The sequence below is a fragment of the Theropithecus gelada genome, chromosome 13, assembly GCF_003255815.1.
Source record: "Theropithecus gelada isolate Dixy chromosome 13, Tgel_1.0, whole genome shotgun sequence".
NCBI lineage: Eukaryota > Metazoa > Chordata > Mammalia > Primates > Cercopithecidae > Theropithecus > Theropithecus gelada.
This window is the reverse complement of record NC_037681.1, coordinates 12564741-12591999: the sequence shown is the minus strand read 5'-3', so window position 1 is coordinate 12591999 and position 27259 is coordinate 12564741.

The window sequence follows — 27259 nt, the reverse complement described above, 5'->3', positions numbered from 1 at the left end:
GATTTGATTGTACGTTTTTATTTCATTATTCCCATCTGCATGACTTCATTCCCCAAAGTTTACTTGAACTCTCAAAGTTGTTTTAGCTGAAAAATGGGGATAATAGCTCAACTCCTGCCTCAAAAGGCTGCTTCAGGGTTTAAATAAATTATTCTCTGTGGAAGTACTTTGTAAATTTTAAAATCCCTTTACAGTAGCAAGGCATTGTACAACTCAAAAGGCCACCATTCGCGTTGAAAATGGTGCCTGCTCTTAGAGCAAAACTCACATAGAATTTGTGTAAAATACAAGGGGGAACCGTAACTCCTGGAGTCACAGTTGCAGTGGCCCTGAAACATGTTAAGCGTCCTTACCACAGTTGTAAGTCAGATGTGGTAAATGAATACAGGATGAGGTGTTGTAGCTGAGACTTGATTGAAAGCAGACTATTGCATGAGAACATACTGGGTGTCAGAGAATCTAATGAGTGAATTCCAGGGGGCAGCTGGGAGGCATTTCAAAATCCTGTATCATTCCAAGACTCAGTGAGACAGGGTACTTGGTTACTGGACCAAACATCGTGGGAGACGGGTTTACTTGAACATGCAGTGGTTTATAGGGAAGGACTTCTAGTAACTGTTGGACAGAAACAATGAAGAGTCAAAGCTGTTGGCAAAGATTGAGCAAAACCTGGGGCCTTCCCCAAAAGAAAGCCTCCAGCCTTGCTCTAGAAAGTTGGATCTGAGGACCAACAGCATAATCTTCGCCTGGGTGCTTGTTAGAAATGCAGAATCTCAGGCTGCCTCCCAGACCTACTGGCTCAGGATCTGATTTTCACACAGTCTGCAAGGAATCTGTGCACACCACAAGTGAGCAGCTTTAGTCTAGAAGGATCTCCTGATTTCAGGTCTACTAGATCTGGTATTCAGAAGCAGTGATTAAAATGATGATGATTAGACACAATTTATTTGCGTTTTGATAGCGCTTAATGCTTTTCATACACATTTCTCACTCGAATCTCATAGCATTCCATGAGAAAACCACTTATAGGATTTAGTTGCCTGGACAAAGTTAAATGAATCGAACAAAGCCGACTACAGAGATGATCACCTTATTATTTTTAAGCAATAGTTTATTGAAGTTAAACCTTCCTTTCTTCTTGTGACATCCCATGGGAAATTGCTTATATCTCTATTATAGTAATTTGCACAACCTGCCTTATGTTGAAGCTATTTATGGATGTTGATTATGATCCCATGCAGTGCCTGATATTTCCTTGTGGTACCTGAAACATTACTTGGTTATAATGGGTGACCTCAAAACTCAAAATTGCTTTGAATCTTCTATACCAGAGGGAAGGATTTCCCTCTCCTGACAGTGCTCAAGTATGCTGGCAAGGAGGTCGTTTCTATTTTATTGATCTCAATAAGTTAGCTGTGGGAACTTCAAAGCTGCTTGGTAAGAGGCAATTAAATGTAACCAAGCCTTATCACATAGGGATATTTGTGAACATTTTATTTCCAAAAAGGCAATCCACCTCGAAAGTACTAAAAAATAAGTTTTTGTTTCCTTTGACATGTCATTTCTTTAAGCAGTCTTCTTAACTCGCTGCTCTCCTGACCCCCTTAGTAGCAGACACAATTCATTTCTTATGCAGCCTGACAAAAAAGATGCACAGTATATGGCACTGCATATCTTGACTTCATTATTTCCTCATAGCAAAGACTTGAAACTGTAATGTGTGAGAAGGAAAAGGTGCCAACATGACATTTACTACTGCTAATATGAATCTGATTAATTCTACAACAAGAAACGCCGTCTTAACTCTTTGTATTCTACAAGGAGTGCAACTATGGGAAGCAAAGGGGATGGTTTGACCGAATCATGCATATCATAGAATTCTTTGGGGACAAAATAACAACGTAAACAATTCCTCGGCAAGAAGTGTCTGCAAATTCTCTGATACAAAGGGGACCCTTTTCCACAGAGAAAAATTCCAAAAATCTCATCTCTGGGTTCTGAGTTCCTCCAGTTTCAAGGGGACTTTTGCTCGCAGGTGAGAAAACAGGCCAAGGTGAGAGTTGAGGCCACCGAGAGCAATATTATTGCTTTCCAGAGAACAGTAGTGCTGGTTTTATTTTTATTTTATTGACTCCTTCAAAATGTTCTTCTTTGTCCTGTGGCCTTAGGGCACGTGTTCAAAAATGATTCTACATTTCAGCAATGCTGTACTTGAAATTGCTATTAAAAAGAAAATGCCAGAAGAGCACTCAGACTTTTCACTAAGGGACTGCTAGAGTAAGGAAATGCACCCTAAACCGTGACCTTCCGAGTAATGTAAAACAAACGAGCGAGTAAAATCTTCAGGTAATTCAAGATTTTATAAGAAAGCTAGCTCATAAAGAAAAGAACAAAAATAAGAGTTCATTATTCACCTGTTTTCTACAAAGTACTTCTCATCATGGGAAATGTTTTTATTTCTGCCAGGTTTGGAGGGAGGGGTTTCTATTTAACGTCTCCTCCTCTCCTTTTCACAGTGTGCACATCTCAAAATATTTGTACATTTAAAAATTATTTTATTATCCATCAGGAACTATTGGCAGTTAATTTCTGAACTCTTAAAATCACATTAAAAAAAAAAAGCCACCCACAATTTTATTTAAAGAAAAAAAACTTGCCTTTATTAATTTTCTTCATTGAAAGCTAAATATTGTAGTTCATTTTGGTTCCCCTCCTAACAGATTTGGCTAAAATGTCAAACATGTAGAAACTGTGAAAAATACCATAGAATGTGCCGAATAATGTATTACAAGAAAAATGTTTTTCATCAACACACACACACGCGCACACACACACACACAGGAAAAAAAAAAGAAAAAGGAAAAAAAAAACTGGCTCAGAGATTTAAAACACGCATTTGATCATATATCTATAATCTTTTCCTTATGTATATAGCATGTAGGTTTTTGGGAAGCCTAGCAGTTTTAAAGAACAGGACTACTTTTTTGAAGTAGGTTGAAAAATTCTTTCCAAAATGTTGCATTTTAAAGGAAAGCAAAAAGTAGGTATTTTACGGCTTTGTAAATAACATCACCATAGGATATCTATATGTTTGTATCATTTGGAGGGGGGCATAGTGTATGATATTTAAATGTTTATAACAGTGTAGCAATGGTGAACAGCTGCAGTTTCCCACACAAATAATGTAGTTGGTCAAAGAAAGAAGAAAGGGGAATTTGAAGCTGAGCGAAAAGCACATTTTAGAAGGTAAACTGTACTTGCAGTTGTTTACGGGCTACTGGTGACCAAGTGAAGTCCTGGTGGCAGTTGCTTTGCAAATACGAAGAATACAAATGACTCTGAATGCGGGCCTGTGACACATGGGACAGGGTTTTAAATGTGAACACATGCGCCAGAGAAGCCCATGCGGGAATAAAAATTGTTCCTGTTTGGTTAGTTTGGATTCTGAAAGAAGCTTTTGTGTGTCAAGATGTAAGAGGATCCCAGAGCTGGAGCCCTGCTCCGTGGCGTGTAGGTCACTGTGTCTGTCCCAGGAACCAGGGCTGGAGCCGCCAGCACGCCTTTACTCCCTCGCCTGGCACTTGCTTTTGTAAGCCTTAATTTGCTTTTGCCAGAATGATTAAGAAAGGGACCCTTTTGTACCCCTCTATGGAAGTCTTTAACAGGGAGACCAGGAGGCTGGGAAGAGGTGTTTCTTGACTATGGATGCTCACAAAAATTAAAGAGCAGTTCTGTTTCAGTATTATAAAACTCTTCTCATTGAACACCGTCCAGAAATCTGCTGGTTCAATTTCTTCGTCCCATCTGTTTCCCTCTCACTGGCTATATTTGTTAATATTTCCTCAAGCAGCAGGGCTGTATTGCCCTCGCTGTGCTACAGAAAAGGGCAGAGATTGATCATTTTTGCGGGACGGGGAAATGTTTATTTTGGGCAGGAAAGTAGCACATTTACTAGCTTCCCATCCAGAGGCAGAGACAAAACTTCTTCAAGCAAAAGGCAAATAAATAAATAAATAAATAAAACTTGCAGAGATTGTTTTGGTATCCGAGGGTGGGGATGGCTGGGGCGAGCCGGCAATGTCGGGAGAGCTATCAGCCTGCTTATCTGTCTTTCTGCTTTGGCACGTGAAAGCTCCCAGCTCAGCACGCCATGTGTCAAATCTATCATTTCATATGTCAGCAACCATTATTCCCTCTTTTGTCACCAGTTTTGACCAAAGGATGAAAAATTGCCGTCTTACTCAGACAAGATTATTGCTGGGGGAAAAAAAAAGGGCAACTCCAGGACAGAGGAGGAGGCCAAGGTGAAACACAGGCAGACACTCCTCAGATTAGGTCTGGGTTAAGAGAATATTGATCTGTGTGCTAAAAACTGTTGATCTCTCTGAGCAGGGGATGACAAATGGTAGCAAAAATAAAAAATAAAAAAATTGAGTGTCTCCAAGGACATTTGAGCTGCTCTGAGTTTTCCGTTAGTATTTGTTTGGTTTGTGGGTTTCTGCACTGGGGATTTCAGAAAAAATAAGCAAATATTAAACAGAAATGAAGCAGCCACAAAAATGATACAGAGGAAAACCTAGGGGAAGAAGACCAGCCCAGAAACTGGGCAAGGTACACATATTAAATAGCAGGAGCATTAAAAATATAAAGTGCTGCTTGTCTAAGCTCACGGGTTATGTGTGGGCTTTTTTGTTGTTGTTTTTTTTGTTGTTGTTTTGTTTTTGGCATGGTTAGTGCCAGAGTGTTACAAGTAGGAGAGAAGTGTTCTCGTCCAAAGTAGGTATCTTTAATTATGACAGGTTAGGCATTTAAAAAAACTCATGCCACATATAAAATATGATGCTGACGTTCATAAACCCACAAATGAGAGGAAATATAGAGGCTTGCATTCATTAAGCAAATACAGTATGACAAGGCATAAATTCAAATTGTTTGGGGTTTGAGAAATTTTTTCCCAACTGTAGAAATTGAACTCCAAGCATGGAGGAGAGCTAGAGGGTGGAAAAATACCAACTATTTACTTTACATTAAAAAAGAAGACAGCACTGTGACTAAGGGCAGGGACCCCGAGGCCATACGCCCTAGTTTGAATTCCATCCGGTCAGTCCTCTATGTATGATCTGCAGTGAGATTTTTAACCTATGTGAGCTTTAATATTCTCTTCCGTGAAGATAGGGTAACTATTGGTAGGAGGATTCGATACATTAGCATATGTAAGGCATTTACAACATACTGGCAGAGAGTAAGCAACAAATAAACACTACCATTATCTACTTCTTCACACATTTATGAATTCCCCGCTCTCAGTTCCTTGGTGACGTCACGTGCTAAGCCCTGTGCATGGAGCACACTTGCCCACCTGCTTCTGTTGTCCACCTGGCCAGCTCTTTCCTGCAGATCTTCTCGTTTACAGCTCAACTTTGCAGCCACAGTGACTCCTAACTCAGCCCATCTTTTCCCAAAACGATCTTGGAAAACCCTCGATATTCTCTCATGGCTCGCTAATCTATTCCCCAATTATCAGTTTACTATAGTTTCTCCTGTACTGGTTGGTGAATCTATTTAACAAATTACATTAGAGCTACTTAATATTAATAGCTTCTTATTAGTATCTTACCATAGACCTAGTGCTTTGTTAGACTGAAGTGCCACCCTATGAGGGGCATGTTTGTTCTGCTCTCATTGTACCTCCATCCTCTAGTGGGGTACCTTGGGCCTTGGCCTCCCCAAAGAAAATGATCAATAAATATTTGTTAATTGAGTTAACCAATGAATTAATACGAGTGACTCTTTAGTACCTTAGGCAAGCCAGTGTCCTGTGTGAGAACAGACTCCAGAGTTGGCTCCCGAAAAGGCACGGAGGGTGTTGCACTGGAAGAGCTACGATTTCAGAACACCTTCTCAGCCTGAATGTCCTGGATGGGGTCATTCATAACATCTGTTGAAAACATGTCCATGGATTTTAAAACACCTGTCACTGACATTTCGAAATTTTTAACATAGCTGAGAAATATGTTTAGACACAATACTAACCAGTAGTGACTAAGTAGAACTTGCGTTTACATATAACATGTCCATCTCTGTCAGTGCAGAGCCCGGCAGAACATCTAACACATGAAAATATCAGTTGAAATATAATATTCGAAAATTACTTGTGGAATGAATAAAATAATCACATTTTAGATAGGTGAATAAATTGTTATTTGAGTAGAAGAAGTTGTCTAAGACAGAGTCTCTGTTAACACTGATTTTCATAGACCCGGGTAAGCTTCTCATACTAAATATATGCAAATTAGTTACTTTCCTTGAATTAAAACAATGCGTTTCCATTCTCTTTCACCAGGCAAAAGTTTGATCAGGTTAAGTAAACCACCACAGTTCCAAATCTTGGAAGAAGAAAAAGACACTGCTTTTATTTCTTATTCTCACAAACCCAGTCTTGACTATTTGTTTCTTTGAAATAAAAACATAATTAAATACTTTGACACCAAAAGGCAATCAAAACCATGTACATGAGGTTTTTGAGCAAGTTCTGTCTTATTCCATAATATGTATTAGTCATAGACTATTCTGCTTGAGATGTTTTAAAGAAAACTTTCAGTTTGTTTAAAACATAGTGTTTTCAATCCTAACTAAAAATTTAGTGCACACCATAAAATGAAACCTTCACAGAAATGAATGCTCATATTTCATTGTACTGTGTACTTCTGAATTAATTGCCCCAAAGCATAAATGTTCATATTAATTAATGGTAATTAATTAATTGAAAGAGCACAAGGTTTACAGTTAGGAAGACTCATGGTCCAGCCCCAGGGATGTGACTTCTCTTTTTGTAGTCTTTGGCGGTGTAATTGCTGGCAACTTAGTGTCTCTGAGTTTAACCCATCTTTAAAACTGGAAATCCCAACATAATGGATCAAGAATTAGATTAAGGGGCCGGGCGCGGTGGCTCAAGCCTGTAATCCCAGCACTTTGGGAGGCCGAGACGGGCGAATCACGAAGTCAGGAGATCGAGACCATCCTGGCTAACACGGTGAAACCCCGTCTCTACTAAAAAATACAAAAAAACTAGCCGGGCGAGGTGACGGGCGCCTGTAGTCCCAGCTACTCGGGAGGCTGAGGCAGGAGAATGGCGTGAACCCGGGAGGCGGAGCTTGCAGTGAGCTGAGATCTGGCCACTGCACTCCAGCCTGGGTGACAGAGCAAGACTCCGTCTCAAAAAAAAAAAAAAAAGAATTAGATTAAGGAATATATATTAAGTGCCTACATACATAGTTACCGTGGAATAAAAGATACATTAATAGATGGCTATATACAGTTAACTGTGTTTCCATTTCAGTATTTGTTGATTTCTTACCATGAAATGCAAGCGTGCTAAACAACTTGGAGATTCAAGATTGTTTTAACCAAGAGTACACTTCCATCATATTTACTGCAAAAGCTAAAGAAGTGTCTATGATAAGATTTTTTTCTCTTCTTTAAGAAGAAATCCAAGGTAATGCAAATGAAAGTATAAAATCCCACAAATGCATAAATATGGAATGTGCACAGTTGTTTTGTACTAATAAGGACTGTTTGCTCTTAATCTACTTGAGAATTTGGTGTCTAACACATTGTCAGGATATCATGGGAGTTATTAACAATGGTTCCACATATTACAATTATTAGCTCTAAAGTTAAATCCTAAAAAATTGCCTAGTTCCATATGGACCTAAAATTGTTATTTAGTATATAAGGAACAAATTGGCTGTAAGTTAGAAACCTGTCCTCTGCCATTGATCCTAAGTGTCTTCCTTCACGTTATTATAAAACATGCTCATATGTCCTGATTATTCTTTAAAAATCTTTGCTCTCTCTCCCTCCTTTCCTCCCTCCCTTCCTTTCTCCCTTTATATATCCCTCTCTCCCTCCCTTTCTCTCTCTTCTTTCTCCTCTCTCCTTCTTTTTCTTCTTCTCTCTCGTTCTTTCTCTTCTTCTCTCTCCTCTCCCTCCCTTTCTCTCTCCCTCTTCTTTCTCCTCTCTCCTTCTTTCTCTCCTTCTCTCTCCTCTCCCTCTTTTTTCCTCTCTCTCCATTTTCTTCCCTCTCCTCTTTCTCCCTCTCTCTCTTCCATGTCCTATTCACTCTGATTCTCTCTCACTCTTTCTTCCACTGTGGTTTTGTGTTTGTTTGTTTGTTTTAGACAGATTCTCCCTCTGTCACTGGGCTGGAGTGCAGTGGTGCGATCTCGACTCAATGCAACCTCTGCCCCCCAGGTCCCAAGTGAGTCTCCTGCCTCAGCCTCTCGAGCAGCTGGGACCACAGGCGCGCACCACCACGCTCAGCTAATTTCTGTGTTTTTAGTAGATGTGGGGTTTCACCATGCTGGCCAGGATGGTCTCCATCTCTTGACCTGGTGATCCGCCCGGCTCAGCCTCCCAAAGTGCTGGGACTACAGGCATGAGCCACCATGTCCAGCCTCTTCCACTCTTTTCGTCCTTCATTTCTTCTGACCTTCCTGGAACATATTCTGATTATATTCCAAAAAGATACTAGAAAGTATTCCAGCAGGAAATAAATGATGCAGTCAAAGTGGGACAATTTGGAATTTTAATAAAAAGACTGCTTACCCAAGTATGGGCGAGGTCAAAGGAAACTGCAGGAGCCAAGGCAGTGCCCTGGGCTAGCAACAGCAGAGTTTCTTACTTCTACACCCAAACAGGCTAAGGGAAGGTGGGGGGTAGGGGAAGGTATGGAGAGGTGGGAGGAGCTTCTGGAGCCCGAGACACCATGTGGAGACACTGCCTGGTGTGAGCTTAGGTCTTCAACAAGGATCCAGTAAGCCCAGGGGAAAGAGTGGAGGAATAAATAGCCCAGGCTGACTCTTGGTGCTCCCTCCCCTCTCTGTGGGAGCACCTTATTGTCAGGGCCTCTCTGTCAGCCCACACTGACCAGTCTCCTGGACACAGAGCAGGTGAGAGAGTGGACAGTGAACCCAGAGGGGTGAGTGGAAGCCATCCAGCCAGGGGGCTTAGCCACACACACACACACACACAATATCATGCTCTAACTTAAATGTAAAGTAAATATGAAAAGTGAGTCAGTATTCTCAGAAATAAAGTCAGTATTCTCAGGAAACATACAAGATGGGCCTGAAGCAACTTGTAGTGCCAGAAAGGAAGGAAGTACTCAAAACAAACAAACAAAAACAAAACGATGGGCTGTGGAACAAAGGAGCCAACTGGAAAAAAAACTTTCAATGACCAAAACTGAAACAATCTGAGCAACAAAATAAAGGAATATCAATTAACCCACAGAGTACAAATATGTACCCATAAGTCCAGGATGATTTAAATAAGTGATCAAATAAGTAAATAAATCAGGGGGAAAAGACAAATCTCCCCTGTAGAAGAATCCCAAATAATTTATGTAGATCCTCCACTCTCAAGAACATGGAGTATAACTCACTATCTGTTAAGTGTGGGCTGTGACAGGGTGACTCCCTTGCAAAGAATATGGTATGGAAAAGTGGGGTGAGGAGCAGGAGTGGAGAGTAACTTTACTGTGCAGAAAGCTACAAAGACTACTTCAGCCAGGTGATCAAGGTGCACATCCACAGTGATTAGTGGTGTTGATAGCATGTACCGTTGATATGATATGATGAAAATGTCATATTACCTCTGTGGTCCTCCTCCCAGAAACCCATAACCCCAGCTGAATCGTAAGAAAACATTAGACTGAGGGACATCCCAACTAAGGGACAGTCTGCAGGATGCCTGTACTGTGCTCTTAAAACTGCCAAAGTCATCAAAACAAGGACAGTCTTAGAACCTGTCATAGCTAAGGGAAGCCTAAAGAGACATGATGACTTGATGTCATGTGGTATCCTGGGTGGGATTCTGGGACCGAAAAACAGACATTAGGTAAGAACTCAGAAAATAAAAATCAAGTATGGACTGTACTTGATACTGAATCATCAAGATGTGCTCCTCAAATATAACAAATGTGCCATCCTAATCTAAGATATTAATAAGAGGGGAATCTGAGTACAGAGTATATGAGAACTCTCTGTGCTATCCTCGCATTTTTATGAGAATCTAAAACTGGCCTAAAAAATTCAGTTAAAAAAATGAGTTGCCACAATAGATTCAGGCAAGTGCAATAGAGAAATTTGAGAGGGAGGTCGATTCCTGCAAAGGATGCCATAATGAAGCTGGCAGCCCTTGCTATGGTGGGGCAGTTCATTCACAGTTTTGGAAATGATAGTCCCTCCGTTCCTAGTCACAAATGCTATCGCTCTGGTTGCTCTACAAATAATCACAACTTTGAGTTCTACAGTGAGAATTTGGAGGCATTGGCTAAAAATCCTATCCTCACAAACACATTTGAACTGCATGGACAGCTCCTCCTCCACCCACATACACGCACCATGTAGCCACAACCTCGCACTGGGCCGACCCAGAAACACCACACTCCGTAGAAAGGAGAAGCCACAGAGGGTCTCCTGCCACAATGAACCCCACCATTCTGATTAAATTCTACAACTTCTTTTCATCTCAGTTTTCACCTGTAAAATGATAAAATAGGACAAGATTCCTTTCTGCCCTTTCTACCTCTAAAATTCTTTTCCCGGAAGTACCTGAATGATTGATTGGATTGAATAAATGATTGAATGAGTAAATAAATCAGGAGGGAAAGAAAAATCTCCGTTGTAGAAAAACTCAAAAAAAGTATGTAGATCCTCCACTCTCAAGAAGGTGGAGCATAACCCCTCACCCTTTAAGGACAGACTGTGACAGGGTGCCTCGTTTTCAAAGAATATAGTATGGAAAAGTCGGGGCAGGAAAGAAATTCTTTCTCAAAGATCATTTTCAGCAATTGAGAAACAAAAAGTATATCTATCTGACATCCCATTGCTTTAGGACTAGCAGCGTATAATGGCTCCATGAGGACAGCTCCATCTGTGTTCTCCTCCACGATTCCCAGTACATACATTCTGAAAGCGTATTTGTTAGATGTTTGCATTTGCATGTATAGCCAGAAGAGTAAAGCAAACAAGTGCCCAACATTTGTATACATTTATTTGACATCATGCTTCCAAACATCACAGCTTCAGATTTTCCTCAACCAGCTAGTTATAGGGAATAACAAGAAAAGATTTAATTTTGGCTTTTAGCTCATATCCAAATGTCTTATAAGGACTTAAAAGAGAGACTATATCTGTTTTTTTCTCTCTCTATCAAAACTAACCTTAGAAATTCTTCACTATACGTTAATGACCTTGAGTCTAAAACAAGTGATTATACGTAAATTCCATCAGTTCTCTTGGTCTCAGCTTTCCTCATCTGTAAAGTGAGGGAACTGGACTGGATTTGTAAAAATAATTAACAGGTCGCTAAACCAACCACCTCTCGGTCCTTGAATCTCCTGTGCAAGCTTCCTATTAAGGAGAACCCACTGTTTCTAACATTCACAGATGTAATTATGATTGAATTATTATATTTTGTGGATTAAATGATCACATGTGTCTGGATACATAAAATGAAACTATATTTATGATTTTAAAAACTCATCTATATTTTTTCAACATAGGAGATTTCATTATAGACTCTCAGTTTCCATAATTTTAATACAATAAAAAGTTACCTCAGTTATGACACTGAAATTAAACAGGGCTTTTAAAAGGTACCTCCAAAAGTTAGAATTTATGGACTCCTTTGAGAATGTGATGAAAGCTATGGGACATCTTTCCAGAAATAATATACTTACATGTAATACACATTAATACACACACACACACACACACACACACACACTCACTAAGCTCACAGGCATGTCTCCCTCAGGACCATCTCTATTTCCCCAGTGCCTATGTGTCTCAATTTAAGAAATACCAATCTAGACCGATACTTGTTGAATTAGGGAAGGGATCAGAATGTCATTTTTTTCAGCCGGGCGCGGTAGCTCATGCCTGTAATCCCAGCACTTTGGGAGGCCGAGGCGGGTGGATCACGAGGTCAGGAGTTCAAGATCAGCCTGACTAACATGGCGAAACTCCATTTCTACTAAAAATACAAAAAACAAAAAATTAGCCGGGCATGATGTCATGTGCCTGTAATCCCAGTTTTTGGGGAAGCTGAGGCAGGAGAATAGAGAATAGCTTGAGCCCAGGAGGCAGAGGTTGCAGTGAGCCGAGATCGTGCCACTATTCCAGCCTGGGTGACAGAGCAAGGTTCCATCTCAAAAAAAAAAAAAAAGAAAAGAAAAGAAAAGAATTTCTGCACCACACTTTAATGGCAAGCCAAGATAACTCGTTTGTACACCAACACTTTATGTTGCCTGCAGTCCCAACTCTGGCCCTACACTGCCAGTTGTGTTTTCCATCTCTCGGGTATAAGGCCATACTGTTTAGACCTCAATATAAGCAGTGTTTAGACACATCCTCTCAAAGTAATTGGTTGACTAAATAAAAACTTAACTCTTTAAACTACAGTGTTTCGTGTATTTTCGTGTTTTATAAACTCACATTCTAAATTACATTAAACTTAAAAGTACTGAAAATTAAATTTCTGATTGAAATAAAATTCTGAATAAATTTTAGGGAAGGAACTAATATAAACCATCCAAATTCTTCTAAGATCATCGGTGGAATAATTTTTTTTTTCTCACATGCTCTTTACACTATAATCAGTTCTGAACAAATATTTCTGTAACAAAGAAGTGAGTGAATTTAAAACATGGATGATTATTATATAATATATACTTTTTAATCTGCTTTTGTTGTTGATTACAAATTTAAATGTCCAATTATGTGAGATTAATTTCATTAAAAATGTATATGGAGTACCTACCATGTGGCAATTACTGGACTCGTTGCTAGAATAAAATTAGCCAACGTGAAGGAATGTATAAAATGATTTTTTCCAGAAGGCTATCATTAAACATAAAAGTACTTTTCTCTTCTACCGTTGTATCAGATCTGATTTAAAATATGCTGTTTTAAGATGAATTATAAACTGTCAGAATTCATGGTTATGAAAAGGGGTTTCCAGATATATCTAATGACTTGGAATTTGTGTTTAATCTAACAAACCACACTGACTATTGAATTTGTGTGTCTGCGAATATAAAGATTTATTGTCCCTGGAGGTAATTATTGACCTCAGCATCTTATCAGTCAATATTTACCTCTTAGGCCAATAAATCTTGATATAACCTCATGAAAGTCAATATCTGTTTAATAGTATACATGGAAATCTGTAATAGTTTGATTACAGGCTTCAATGTCATACTGCCTAGTGCACCCCTTCACATCTAAGGGACATTGAATCATTCCTTCTTTTTAACGCAGACAAAACACCTCTGGTTGCTATGATTCACTCATTCTTGATCTAACACTTGATTGGAAATTTTTATATCATTTCTTAATTCTTTTTGCATACAATTCTTGCCTCTTCAATCAACTTGTAAGCCCCTATGAAGCCTGAGACAAATTTAATGCTTTTGTGGTTGCATTATTTGCTCCTAGCACACCTCTTCATCATTACAAATAAAACAGCTTCTGTGGATGAAGTTTTCTAGCACATGGCCCCCAGTGGTTACTCAGTGAGCCATTGCCCTTCTAGCCTGCAGAACTAAAAATATTTCCAGCACTCAGGAAGGTTTCAACACTACGAGATGCCAAGACAGCAGAAATGAGTACTTAGTAATGATCATGATTGTTTCTTATTCTGAGAAGTCAGAAAGTTGAGGCCCATAGTGGGGTATAGAGTTCATGCATCATGCTGTAGCATTTGATAATATATAGCTAGTTTACAAAACACACTAGTTGCTTCATGCCCAGTAAATATATGCTGACGAGGCCCTCACAAGAGGCAAATATCGAAATCCTTTTTGTTGTTCCACATGCCCTTTATGCAACATTAAAATCAGTACAAAGAACAATTAGGCTACTTCAAAGAGTCCTTTGTATTGGTCAAGCAAAACCGGAGGCCAACAATTAGGTTAGATCAAAAGGATTGCATATTCAATGGCTGCAAACATCCTCAGCAAGGTTTCCTTCATGATCTCAGGGTTTTAACAGCATCATTGGGCTTCTGTTGGCCCGATATGAGAAGGTCCACCAGTTTTCACTGTCTAGGCTTGATTTCCTTGTTAATAGCCATTTGCCTCCGAAAACTTGTCTACATTGTTAATGGTTTGGATACTAAATGCATCTTCAGCCTGTGGTGTCTTTCATATTGCAATAACATTCAATGAGGCCTACTAGAGCAGCAAAAATTGAGGAAGACTCACATAGATGTTATTGATAGCAGACCCGGGCTCCTCATTTCCCTTTTATGCAAGCACAGCTCCTGAGACCTAGCAGGGCTGATGTCATCACTGAGGAAGCTTCTTGACCCTTGTGCTGTACAACTTTTATGATGCATGATTAGGAAAATGCAAGTCTCTCTCTCCTGGTAAGATCTCTCTCTCCTGATAGGATCTGGTACTGGGAACGCAAGCAATATGACATGACCAAACCTAGGCTTCTGCTCCATCCTGCCAGCTCAGTGGCTGTGGTTAGCAGTAGCATTGCCTCCTCTGGTCATGTCCAACATTGCATTGGACAAAAGAACTGATTGCCATAAGCATTGGAATGGAACCAGTTTGCATAAAGATTTGCAAGAAGCCGACTATTTTCTGAGAGCAGTCTTGGATAAAATAACCTTTACATCTCTGTCTATGACACAAACCCAAAGGATGTACACATCATTGTCTGCATCTCTTACCATTTGGACTTAAAAGATGTATGAGGCTACCGACAGACACAGTCACAGAACACATTAAAATATGGTTAGAAATGGCTGGGTGGCTGCTACCTAGCACATAGGAAATGCTTATTTGTAAGAACAAAACTGGGATACACACATTATCTAGTACATAGTGTCATATGGCAAATATCTTTAGCCTTTTTGGAAGCATTGCTTCAAATCTTTTCCAGTAACTTAGCCTGTTTCATCCTGAAGAAAAGAAAAACCACACACAATTCATTCAGCATTCAGCCAGGAGATAGTCGTGTCTACAGGTTAGCGTCTGCCCAGTTTTTGTCAAAGGAAAGTCAAGCTATTCCAGCTGCTTGAGGAAGTCAGGATATAGGGAAAATACTCTCTGCAACCGTGTGGATCCAGATTATCCCCTACTCCTGACTCTGGAGTACCAAGAGACATGAGAAAAGGGAGAAAACGCATCCTGTAGCCATGGGTATATTCAGGACTTGTATAATTTTAGATAAGTGGTCCATCTAGTACACTAGTTTGGGAGAAGCACTGAGTTGCCCTTGGTTTGACTATTCCAGGGTTACATTTATCTCTCATTATGTGAGCTGTAAGGGCCATTGCATCGCACATGGGACAGTCCAGGGCTATACTGACTTAGCAGGGAAGAGTTCATTGTCTGACTGAGTTATCTGAATTCTTGACTATAATCAGTGCTATTATTTGAATATGTTTCTCTCACCCCAAATTTAATGGGTTGGAAACTTAATCTTCAAATTTTTATGTTGATGGTATTTGGAAGTGAGGTCTTTGGGAAGGAGCTAGGATTGCACAATGTCGTCAGAGTGGGGATCCCATGATGGGACTGGTGGCTGAATAAGAAGAGGAAGTGAAGCCTGAGCCGACACACTCCTGCCTTCTCACCCTGAGAACGCCTTCTGCCATGTATGACACAGTACAAAGCACCTTGCCAGATGTTGGTGCCATGCTCCTGGACTTCCCGGACTCCAGAATCGAGCTAAATACATCTTTACTCTTTATAAATTGCCCTGTGTATGGTGTTCATTTATGGCAACAGAAAACAGACTAAGACACTAGCAACATCTGTATTTGGATATCTAATAACTCTGCCTTGATTCTGAGGTCTTCCCTAAGGATTCTGGTGTTTCCAGAAGGTAATCAGCTAACAACCGCTGGGGGCCATCCCTTCAGATGATGTTGTAGTATCTGAAACTCATAAGGACAGAGGGTCATTCTGGGGTTCCTTTCTTCTCTGCCATCCTGATTGTTGCATTCTGCCTAATATGCCCTCAATCTATACACTAACTGATCTAATTGTATCCACCATATCACAAAGGGGGCCACTCATATATCCCCTGTTTTTTGGAGGTTTTTTTTGTTTGTTTGTTTGTTTGTTGTTTAATGTTACTAGGCATACTGTCTTAGCTTTCCCTTGACTGGAGTCTTATCTCTCTACAATGACTACCTTCAAGATCTTTAACATCTACTAAAACATTCTGCTTGGTGTTCAGGATTTCACAAGGTTTTTTCTTAAAGATAGTATGAGACCACCTATGCCCACAACTCCTCACAATTGCCCACTCCCTCCAAGATACATCTTTGATCTTTAGACCCTTGATTTGCTTTCAAATGACCATGATAAGTTGGCTCACAGCACTAACTACCATACAATCGGAATAGGTGGTTGGATGGTGCCATTTCAGAACTCCTAGGGTAGTGTGCACTGGGCTAAGGTCTCAGAGTAGGATCAGTAGCAGCTGGACAGGTCACCAGAGCCATCCATCCTAGTGTAGCCACCAGACATCTGTCAAGGACAGACTTTGGACTGTGTGACATTTAAGCTCCTCCCATGGTGTGATTGTGGGGTTGTGGCCCAAACCTGGTGGTTGACCAGAGCTGATTGTTTCAAGGCCTAAACCATAGCCAGTTTCCATGGAGATCTGCAGGAGGCCAAGGCCTGACTGCAAGGGATAATTTTTAAACACTTCTCATATTGGTTCTGAAAAATTGCTGGCACTCTTGAGAGTGGCCCCAAATTTTACTTTGTGCAACAGATTATTATTTGACAATTTCAGTGAGTACTGTTGATATTTTAGAAAGAGAACTTAAAACAGTCCTTATAAAAAATAAGCCTTCAAATTAATTTATTTGTTCTTTAATTTATGCTCTCATTCAAATGTTTATTTAATATAGATTGAGCAGCCCTATTCTGAAAATCCAAAATCTGAAATGCTCCAAATCTGAAACTCTTTGAGCACCAAAATGACAGCACAAGTGGAAAATTCCACTCCTGGTCTCATGTGATGGGTGCACAAAATTATTCAAAATATTGTATAAAATTATCTTCAGCCTACACACATAAGGTGTATATGAAACATAGATGAATTTTGTGTTTAGATTTGGGTACTGTCCCCAAGATATCTCATTATGAGTATGCAACTATTCCAAGATTTGAAAAAATATAAAATCGAAAATACCTCTGGTTCCAAGCATTTCAGACAAAGGATATTCAAGCTGTAGTAACTACATATCCATATGTTGATCACTTAAAAATACATTTTAAAAAGTCCAACCACAAGAATTTTATTATACCATACCATGTAGTTTGAGTGAAAAACTAGTATACCTGTGTGTCCAGATTAATCAGTGAAATTTAATCGTGAATCAAATACATGAAAATATGAGATGTTACAAAATGGTGTGGATTTAAGTGTTTCATGGGTGTTGAGGTATCCAAATTCGTTCAATACTACCAATGCTCCAATAACCAACTCACCAGCCTAAGCTAATCAAAGGTCTTCAAATTTGGCTGCCCACATCGGGCCCCACCGTGATCCATTCTCCATACACCCCTACCAAGAGAATCTTTTTAGATGGCAAATCGGATCATGCCGACCACACTCTCCCCACTCCACCTCAGTTTAAATGCTTCAAGGGCTGCCACTGTTCATGGATAGACAGCCCCCCATGCCCAACTCTCAAGCCCCATCTCACTTACCCTCTACCCTCTACCCTTTTTCTCCTTACCCTCTACCCTTTTTCTTCTTATGCTCATTCCTGCCGCGAGGTTTATGCTCATAATGTTCCACTGCCTAAAACTCCTCTTTAAATATGACCCATTGGTTAGCCCATTATCTTGTCTTTTTGAAGGCCTTTCTTACACTCTCTACTGGTTAAATTCTCTTGTACAGATTCTCATGGCATCCTGCACCTCTCTTGCATGTTACTGTTGAACTATTGTATTTGTTTGTGTAATTGTTTAATTGATATTTATTTTCCCCACTAGTCTCTGAGCTTCTTGAGGTTAAAGCTCATCCTGTGTTTGCTCATTCTTTTATCCGCAGCACCAAACACTATGCATGGCAATAGTGGGTACTCGGGGATTGAGAATTTGAACATATAACTGTAGATTGGACTGTCATAGGAAACCTCAAGGAATAGGAGGTATTGGGAAACCTAGAGGGAGATAGTTTTGTTTGTTTGTTTGTTTTTTGAGATGGAGTTTCAGTCTTGTTGCCCAGGCTGGAGTGCAGTGGCGTGATTTCAGCTCATTGCAACCTCCACCTCCCGGGTTCAAGCAATTCTCCTGTCTCAGCCTCCCAAGTAGCTGGGATTATAGGCACCTGCCACCATGCCCAGCTAATGTTTTTGTTTGTTTGTTTGTTTTTTGTTTGTGTGTGTGTGTGTGTGTGTTTAGTATAGATGGGGTTTTGCGATATTGCCCAGACTGGTCTCGAACTCCTGACCTCAGGTGGTCCACCCACCTCAGCTTCCCAAAGTGCCTGGGATTACAGGCTTGAGCCACTGCACCTGGCTGGGAGATAGGTCTTGATTGGCAGGAAAGAGTTGTGAAGATAATTCTAGCAGGGAAGAACTTTGTGAACAGAAGCAGAGAAACCCGTAGAAGCATGCTGCCTTTAACAGATGATGCAAGATCCACATTAGAAATGAATAGATGAAAAGCTGAAAAGTATGGCAGGATGTATTTCCCAGAGATTTGCCACAACAGCAATTTTCATTTCCTGTGTTCTTCTGTGATGCCTGCTCTAGTCATCTAGCTCCCACTATTGTGTGTAGGCAGTTGAGGACCAATAGCTTGTCTCACGGAACTGTACTAAAAGGCCTCGGCCTGAGGAGCTTCATCTTTATCTAGACCTGATCTAGATGAGATCTTGGCCTTTAAGTTGGAATTATAATGTGACAAGACACTGTGGTGTTTGCAAACGGTTTTTGCATTTTGCGTGGTTAAAAATTGTTGTGGCCGACGGGGCTCGGTGGCTCACGCCTGTAATCCCAGTACTTTGGGAGGCTGAGGCTGGTGAATCACGAGGTCAGGAGATCGAGACTATCCTGCCTAACACAGTGAAACCCTGTCTCAATTAAAATACAAAAAAAAAAAAAAAAAAAATTAGCCAGGCATGGTGGCAATCACCTGTAGTCCCAGCTACTCGGGAGGCTGAGGCAGGAGAATGGCGTGAACCCTGGAGGCGGAGCTTGCTGTGAGCGGAGATCTTGCCACTGCACTCCAGCCTGGGCAACAGAGCAAGACTCCATAACAACAACAACAAAAAAAGAATTGTTGTGGCATGGACTGCGGCAGATTGGCAGATTTTTGTGTTTCCTAAAGATTTCAGCATCAACATCTCCATCCCCCAAGACAATAAAGACATTCCTAGCACCAAGCAGAGGTGTCCATATTTCCTCCTGTGGAACTGGAATGGAACCTTGTGACTACTGTGACTACCGTGACCAAGGAAATACAATAGAGGTGAAGTCATGAGATTCCTGAAGCTAGTTCATCAAAGTTCACGCAGGTTCTCTTTGGATTTCTTGGAACACTCACTATCCACATGACCCTTATCATGACACTCCATTTTGGAACCCAGCCACCTTGCTGAAAGAAACCCAAGCCAAATGGAGAGGCATGGAAAAGCTTTAGTCAGCACTTCCCGATGAGCTCAGCCTTCGATTCATCCCACCCAGGTGCCAGGCATGTACGTGAACAAGCCCCCAGAAGATTCCAGCCACAACCATTTGAGCCTTCCCCGCTGAGGCTGCAGACATCCAAAAGGGCAGAGATATGGCATTTCTGCTGTGCCAACTCTGACTTCCTGACCTACAGATCTATGGGCATAAAGTGGTTGTTGTTTTATGCCACTGAGTTTGAGGTGGTTTTTTTTTTTTTTTTTTTAGACAGAGTCTTGCTGTGTCTCCCAGGCTGGAGTGCAGTGGCGCGATCTCGGCTCACTGCAAGCTCCGCCTCCCGGATTCACGCCATTCTCCTGCCTCAGCCTCCCGAGTAGCTGGGACTACAGGCGCCCGCCACCACGCCCGGCTAGTTTTTTGTATTTTTAGTGGAGACGGGGTTTCACCGTGTTAGCCAGGATAGTCTCGATCTCCTGACCTCGTGATCCGCCCGTCTCGGCCTCCCAAAGTGCTGGGATTACAGGCTTGAGCCACCGCGCCCGGCCTGAGGTGGTTTTTAAGCAGCAATGTATGTATAACCTGAACAATAAAACCAGATTGTGGGAGCCTTGCATACCAGACCAAGGAATGTAAATTTCATCCTGCAGGTCAGTGATTTTCTTACTCTGGTCCACAGAGATCCCTCCATGACCTCAAGGGAAGGCAGCACTGGGAAAGGGAGACAGAGCACTCGGGGTGCACAGCCATCTACTTCCATCATATGCAACTGCTTTGTGTACTGTGCTTCTTCCTGGTGTGCCTTTGCTTAAGGGTTATGATAAAAATAATCTAATACAGGTACTTTTCTGGATGTAAATTTATAGCTATGATTCTACAAAGTCATATTTATAAACCAGAGTAACTTTTCATGGACACACTGCTGGATCAGTAGTTCAACACTCCTCCAGGCATCTGCTGCAAGCACATCTGCAAATTCTCCCACGTGAGGTTTGACTCAGTTATGGGTCACTATAGTAATCTCTTACCTGTCATTGCTCTCCAAGCATTTGTCAGGCCTACGCTGCCTTCACAGACCGCATCTTTCACCTCATGTTAATTTCTCTGCAACTGAGCTGCTGTATCCTAATGCTTCCCAAGTTAGGTCTTTGGACAAGTCTCAAAACAGAACCTTCTGTTAAAAATGAGTTTTCAGGGGCATTTCCCCACATCTACCTATGGAATCTGAGTCTTTGGGGTTGGTTGTAAGTTAACTATTCAAAATATGAGAAATCAACTCCCCCGCCTTTTTTTTTTTTTTTTTTTTTTTTTGAGACGGAGTCTCACTGTCTCGCCCAGGCTGGAGTACAGTGGCCCGAACTCGGCTCACTGCAAGCTCCGCTGCCTACCGGGTTCACGCCATTCTCCTGCCTCAGCCTCCCAAGAAGCTTGGACTACAGGTGCCTGCCACCACGCCTGGCTAATTTTCTTGTATTTTTAGTAGAGACGGGGTTTCACCGTATTCGCCAGGATGGTCTCGATCTCCTGACCTCGTGATCTGCCTGCCTCGGCCTCCGAAAGTGCTGGGATTACAGGCGTGAGCCACCGCACCCGGCCTCAACTCCACCTTTTAATGCAAGTAACTACAAAGTCACGATGCAAGGCACTGATCTAGGCATGGATTCAGGGAGGTCATTAATTGGGTCAGTATACCATAGGGGTAGGGATTTAAAATATGCTTTTTGAACATGCTGTCCAGGGCCTACAAGCATTTTTAAAGCATTTACTGAGGGAAAACTGACATACAAAAAGCTGATATTTAACACGTACAACTGGATGAGTATGGAGATAAGTATGCACACATGAAGCCATCACCCCAATCTGTGCCATAAACCCATACAACGCCTCCAAAAATTTCCTCCTGTCATCTTATTCATTATTATTATGGCTTCTGTGATAATACATAACATAACATCTACCCTCTTAGCAAACTTTTAAGCACACAACACATTATAGTTGACATAGGTACAGTGCTGGGCGGTAGATCTCTAGGACTTACTTATCTTGTATAATCAAAACTTAGTACTCTTTGACTAATATCTCCCCATGTGCCCCTCTCCCCAGGCCATGACCATCACCGCTTCACTCTCTCATTCTTTGAGTCTGACTCTTTTTTATTCCTTGTGTAAAGTAGTATCATGTAGTATTTGTTCTTCCATGTCTGGTTTATTTCCCTTAGCATAATGTCCTTCAGGTTCCCCCATGTTGTTGAGAATGTGCTACATCTATACAATGAAATACTATTCAGCCTTAAAAAAAAAAAAAAAAAAAAAAAAGAAAAGGAAAGCCTGAGAGCATCTTTTACACATCAAAGCTTAAGAAGCCAGAAGGATTTACAAAGAAGCCTCAGACTCCAGAGCCCGTATCTGATCCAGTCAACTCCATTAAGTGATAGCAATGTCACAAGAGCCATTGAGAGTTTCTGCGGGGAGCTTCAGAGGGAGTAACCTGTTGACTCAGTGCAGGGTGGATTGGAACAGAGAAAAACTGTCAACAGGAAACTAATTAAGTTATTTTAATAATTTAGGTGTGAGGTGACGAGGGCCTGGGAAATCAAGGTGTCATCTGTGCTGCATTCCTTTCTGAGCTCTCTAGAGAAAAATTGGTTGTATTGTTTATTTCAGCCTGCATGCCGTGGCTTCATCTCCATCTTCGAAGCCAGCAATGTGACATCTTCACATCTGTCTCTGACCCTGACTTTCCTTCCTCTCTCTTTCCCCTCGGAGGATCCTCGTGATGACAGAGTCCACCCATATAATCTAAGAAAACCTCCCCATCTCAAAATCCTTACTTTAATCAAAATTTTATTCAAAGAGTCTAGAAATTAGGACACGGATTTGTTTGTTATTATAATTTTCTTTTGTATAGACAGGCCTCGCTTTGTTGCCCAGGCTGGTCTCAAACTCCTGGCCTTGTGATATTCCTGCCTCAGCCTCCCAAAGCATTGGGATTACAGGCATGAGCCACCATCTTGGACAGGACATGGATTTTGTTGGGAGCCATTATTCTGTCTGCTACACTAGCCTTTTCCCTTTTGAGGACCTTCTGTGTAGAAGGCAGGTAAAGAACCTGTGGGTAGTTATCCACTGGTGTCCATTTTTAATTGTCTGGGGTTTCCCCTGGGGGTATTAAACCTCACACACTTCTTGATGCCCCAGCAATGGGCCAGCAAGCTCCTGTGACTCAGGAAAAAGCTCTCAGGCAGACAAGCCGAGAAAAGTGGGTGCTTGAGGTGGAAACTGCTCTGAGGTTGCAGGTTAGTTCAGAGGTGGAGGAAATGTTTGCGGATAAAGTAAGAGCCACATCTGGTACAGATCACTATCATTATCACCTCCAAAGCCAAAGCATGATATTTCCAGGCCTATTTATCCTTAGACTCGTTTTTCTGCTCCTTCTTTTTCACTTCCCCTTATTGAAAACATGTTTTCCAGGCAAAGACTAGAAGAAACTTCGCCAAGTCTATGAAGTGTCCACAGAGTCTCTCACAGAGTCACCTCCTCTGCCCTTCTATGGGGATTTGCCCTTCACAGTCCCTGTGACCTGACACCACCTATCTTTATTCTGTTACAATAGCTACTATTTTAATATCCTCTCTGTTCGCTCACTAGGCAGCTAAATTGTTGAAAGCTGGAGCTAAATTTTTTTAAACAATCACTTTATTTTTAGCTGGAAGTGGTGCTCAGTCCACGGCTGGTAAACAAACTCACAAAGAACTAAGTGCAGTGCTGGCTCAGGAATCACTGTAGGACCAGAACAGTGGTTTGCCCAAACACTTATCAATGCTTTTCCAGCATGAAGTGGGTACTTGTGATTGGTTTGGAAATGACCGGGAGGGTTACACTCAGTCTTCCCTCGTCGTTTCTTCTATGTAATTTTGCTTGTACCAAAACCTCAACTTTAACAGAAAGAAAAAAGTCATGGGTTTGTAGATCAAAGATCATTTGCAACTTGAGCACTGAGTATAACAGAGCCTGAAAATCTGCTCAAAATTTAACTACAAGAGAGTGCTACCTTAACTACGAAAGAGTGCTACCTTAACTACAAGGGAGTGCCACCTTAATAGCTGAATTGCTCAGGGCCCTTCCCAAGCCAGAACACCATTCCCTGGCTGGATTTTCATCCTTTAAGCCTTGTCCTACTCCATTATCAGCCTGCCTGGGAGAAGTGGCAGAACCCAAAGCATGAGAGGCGAAGTAGGTAGGAGACAGAGCGGGGACTTCTCAGCCTATAATTACTTATAAGAGGTGAAATAAACCCTTCATTTTAAAGAGGCAAATGAATGCGACAGCAAAGTGATGGGCTTTAGGAAATGCATCCACTCTATTTTAAGCTGTGGATGGCACAATTTTGATGTCAGCAAGTTGGCAGCTTTTACTTAGAAAAGCATAATTGTAATGATTTCACATCTCATTATCTACTTATTTTTAAAAATGCACACTCACGATTTTATTGTTCATGGGCATTGCAAAGCAGTTACCTAGAGCTTCATCATTTAAATCTCATGCATACTGGTCCTTGTCTAACGTGAGTGTAATAGTGCTCAAGTGAGTTTAAATGAGATACATATACAATTTCCAGAAGGTGAGGTTTCTCACTGAATTTTCATAACATTTGCTCTCATGTCCTCCATGCCAAGAATGAAAGATTCTTTCAGAGAACAAGCAACGTTGTTCGGATGGCCTGATCTAAGTCCAGAATGAAAACGAGCCGACTTTCCCTGGCCATTTCCATGGATTGCCTTCTTTGCTGTGCTTCTCTTCCTATGTCAGCTTCTCTGAAGAAGAAATAGAGCGCAGATTTTCATGATTCACTCATTTATTTGTTTCCATTCAAAAAACATTTATTCAAGTCTCCTTTACTATTTTATGTCACTGTCACAACATAGGAGTACACAAAGGATGATAATCGTTATATTATTGGATTGAAAATTATTACTCGAGCAATAATGTAATAAGACATACAATCATTAAATTACACTGCATTTTATTCAATATGCTTCTCCCAGAGTCTTACACCCTTGCCTAACTCTGTTAGGTCAGACTTGAGTCCTAACTTACGTGCAACTGGTCGGCACTCATTAGTACATGGGAATCACATGAGGGTAGTCAGCTCTTCAATCAAAAGCCAGCTTCATGTTAGTTAGGGAGATGATCTCACTGTTGAGTTATAACATCTGCTTTTATTTCTCATCCAAATACATCACTTGTCTGTTTTTTTCTCTCAAACAGGCAGTATATGCTTAATAATCCTGTATGGTAAAGGATTTTTATCTATGTTCTTTGATTTATAAAGCATGTTACTCATTATTTTAGGTAGCCTATTGTTTTAGGTAGCATGCCAACTCTTTTTATGAATATAAAAATCATAAAATGTTTTAAAATTAGTGCATTTGTCACTTTGTCCCAATCCACCAGAGTAGACACTTTGGAGTGTTCTTTGATTATTTTCGCTCTCTTCCCATATATTCAGTTGAGCCTTGGAAAAGTGGATATTGGTCAGGGCCACGTAACAAGGTCATAGTGAAACCACTAATTTTACAGTTTTGACCTTCATATTATTTACTTTCAACGGCACATGGATAAACTGAAATCATACTGAAAGCAATATTGAAGAGAGCAGTTTACTGTGAACTTCGATACCAAACCACGGAAAATAAATAAACATGATGTTAAATGATTCCCTCTCACACACACACACACACACACACACACACACACATCCTTATCTACTCCCAACCGTGACTCTCTGCAAACTGATGCTCACCTACTCAGTATTTGCTTGCACCAACTATCAGTTCAAAACATTGCAAAGTCCCCTGTGTTCTCAGAAAACAGAGATCTTCTCAGTCTGACATTCAAGTCTTGCAGAACCTGGCCTCAGCTAAATTCCCTACTAAAACCAGTTCACTCCTCCAGCTAGACTGGCTGACAGCCTGCCCTCTACCAATCATTTGCCTATTTTGACTTTCATGCTGTATTAACGGTGTGCACCTCCCACCCACCCCATCACACCTATCCTGAACATCCCTCAAACTTTCACTTGCCAGTCCAATTCACAGCAATCACTCTCTTCTGAATCCCTGCAGTAATTTTTCTTCCTAATCATGGAAACTTAATTATGTGCTGTCCTGTATCATAGGCTCTTTTTCATTGGTGTTTGTAAAATCTCTTTGAGTAGAGCTAGTCCTGAAAGCAAGATTTCTTTTCTTCTTTTTCTTGGAGTTACCAGTGTGCCAAGCGTAGAATTTTATACATAATTTTAGCATTTTAGATGAATTACCCCTTTGATGAATTGATACGGCCCAGAATTAAGCAAAATCACTCAGAATATTTTTCCAAAATATGTCCTGGTGTGTAATTGCTTATAATCCTTGGTTGGTCTGAATAAATCACTCTATATTCCAATAAACCTAGGGGATATTCAAAACAAAAGAACCACATTCTGTTAAATTAACATGACCCTTTGGTGATTTTTTTTTTTTTATTTGAAACTAAAACATTTATCCCTGCCCTATTCACAGAATAAATGTCTCTTTTATCTACTTGAAAACTGCAACATGCAGTTATGGGAAGTGTCCATTAAGAAAGGAGGATCGTCTCATTGTCTTTGGCTGAAGAGTTCCGGTAGCAGCCAGTTTTCTTCCAGTCCTTAAATCTCACAGCATTCTGCATGTTTCCATGTGGCATTGTGTGAGTGAGGAAATCATTGTAGCACATATTGACAAACACTTGGCTGATGATACAGGTCTGTGATCATAATATTTGTGACTGCTATTGATTGCACAACTCAATTGACCATTTGCTAACTAATATGTTAACTGGACATGAAAAAGAAGCATTAATAAAGACTTTTAAAATAAACTATTTGACTTCCTGTTCATGTGAGATGGAGCAGATTCATTTCTCATGGCTCTTTTCCTTTCCCCTGTGAGTACAACTATAACCCCTGGGAATAGCACAAGATGAAATCAAAAGTGAACTTGCAAAGGTGGATAGAGGAAAGAGAACTTGTCAGAAACCCCAGAACTAGAGGAACCACATAGTGGCAGAGTGTCTTGGGACCACCCACTCAACAGCAGAAAGGAAACCAGGTCTGGCATCTCCCAACTCTAGACTAGCAACAGAGGCAGTCTAGGTATGCTCATTCCTCTGGAGAATTGAACTAGAGTCTCACTGACAACACAGGTGAGTCGGGCAGCACAGGAGAGAGGATCTATTGCAGACCCTGCTAAAAATAAGAAACACACCAAGACTGAGGCTCTTTTTGCCCCCGAGAGAGACACCCGGCAGGTGGGACATTCCAGCAAGGGTAATCCGGCCACAACAAGCACCTGGTCCAGGAAGCATCTCTGTTCTCTTATGAAGGAGGCTCCCCTCTGCTACCTAGAGAAAACAAGGCGCTGGTTTGGCTGGCAAAGGGGATCTCCCTACAACAAATGACCCAGCCTGCAAAGCTTTATCATCTCAAAGGAAATAAAATATTCATAGACCTGAATGAAAAGAAAAAATGTAATATATCAAAATATACGGGATGCAAACAAAGC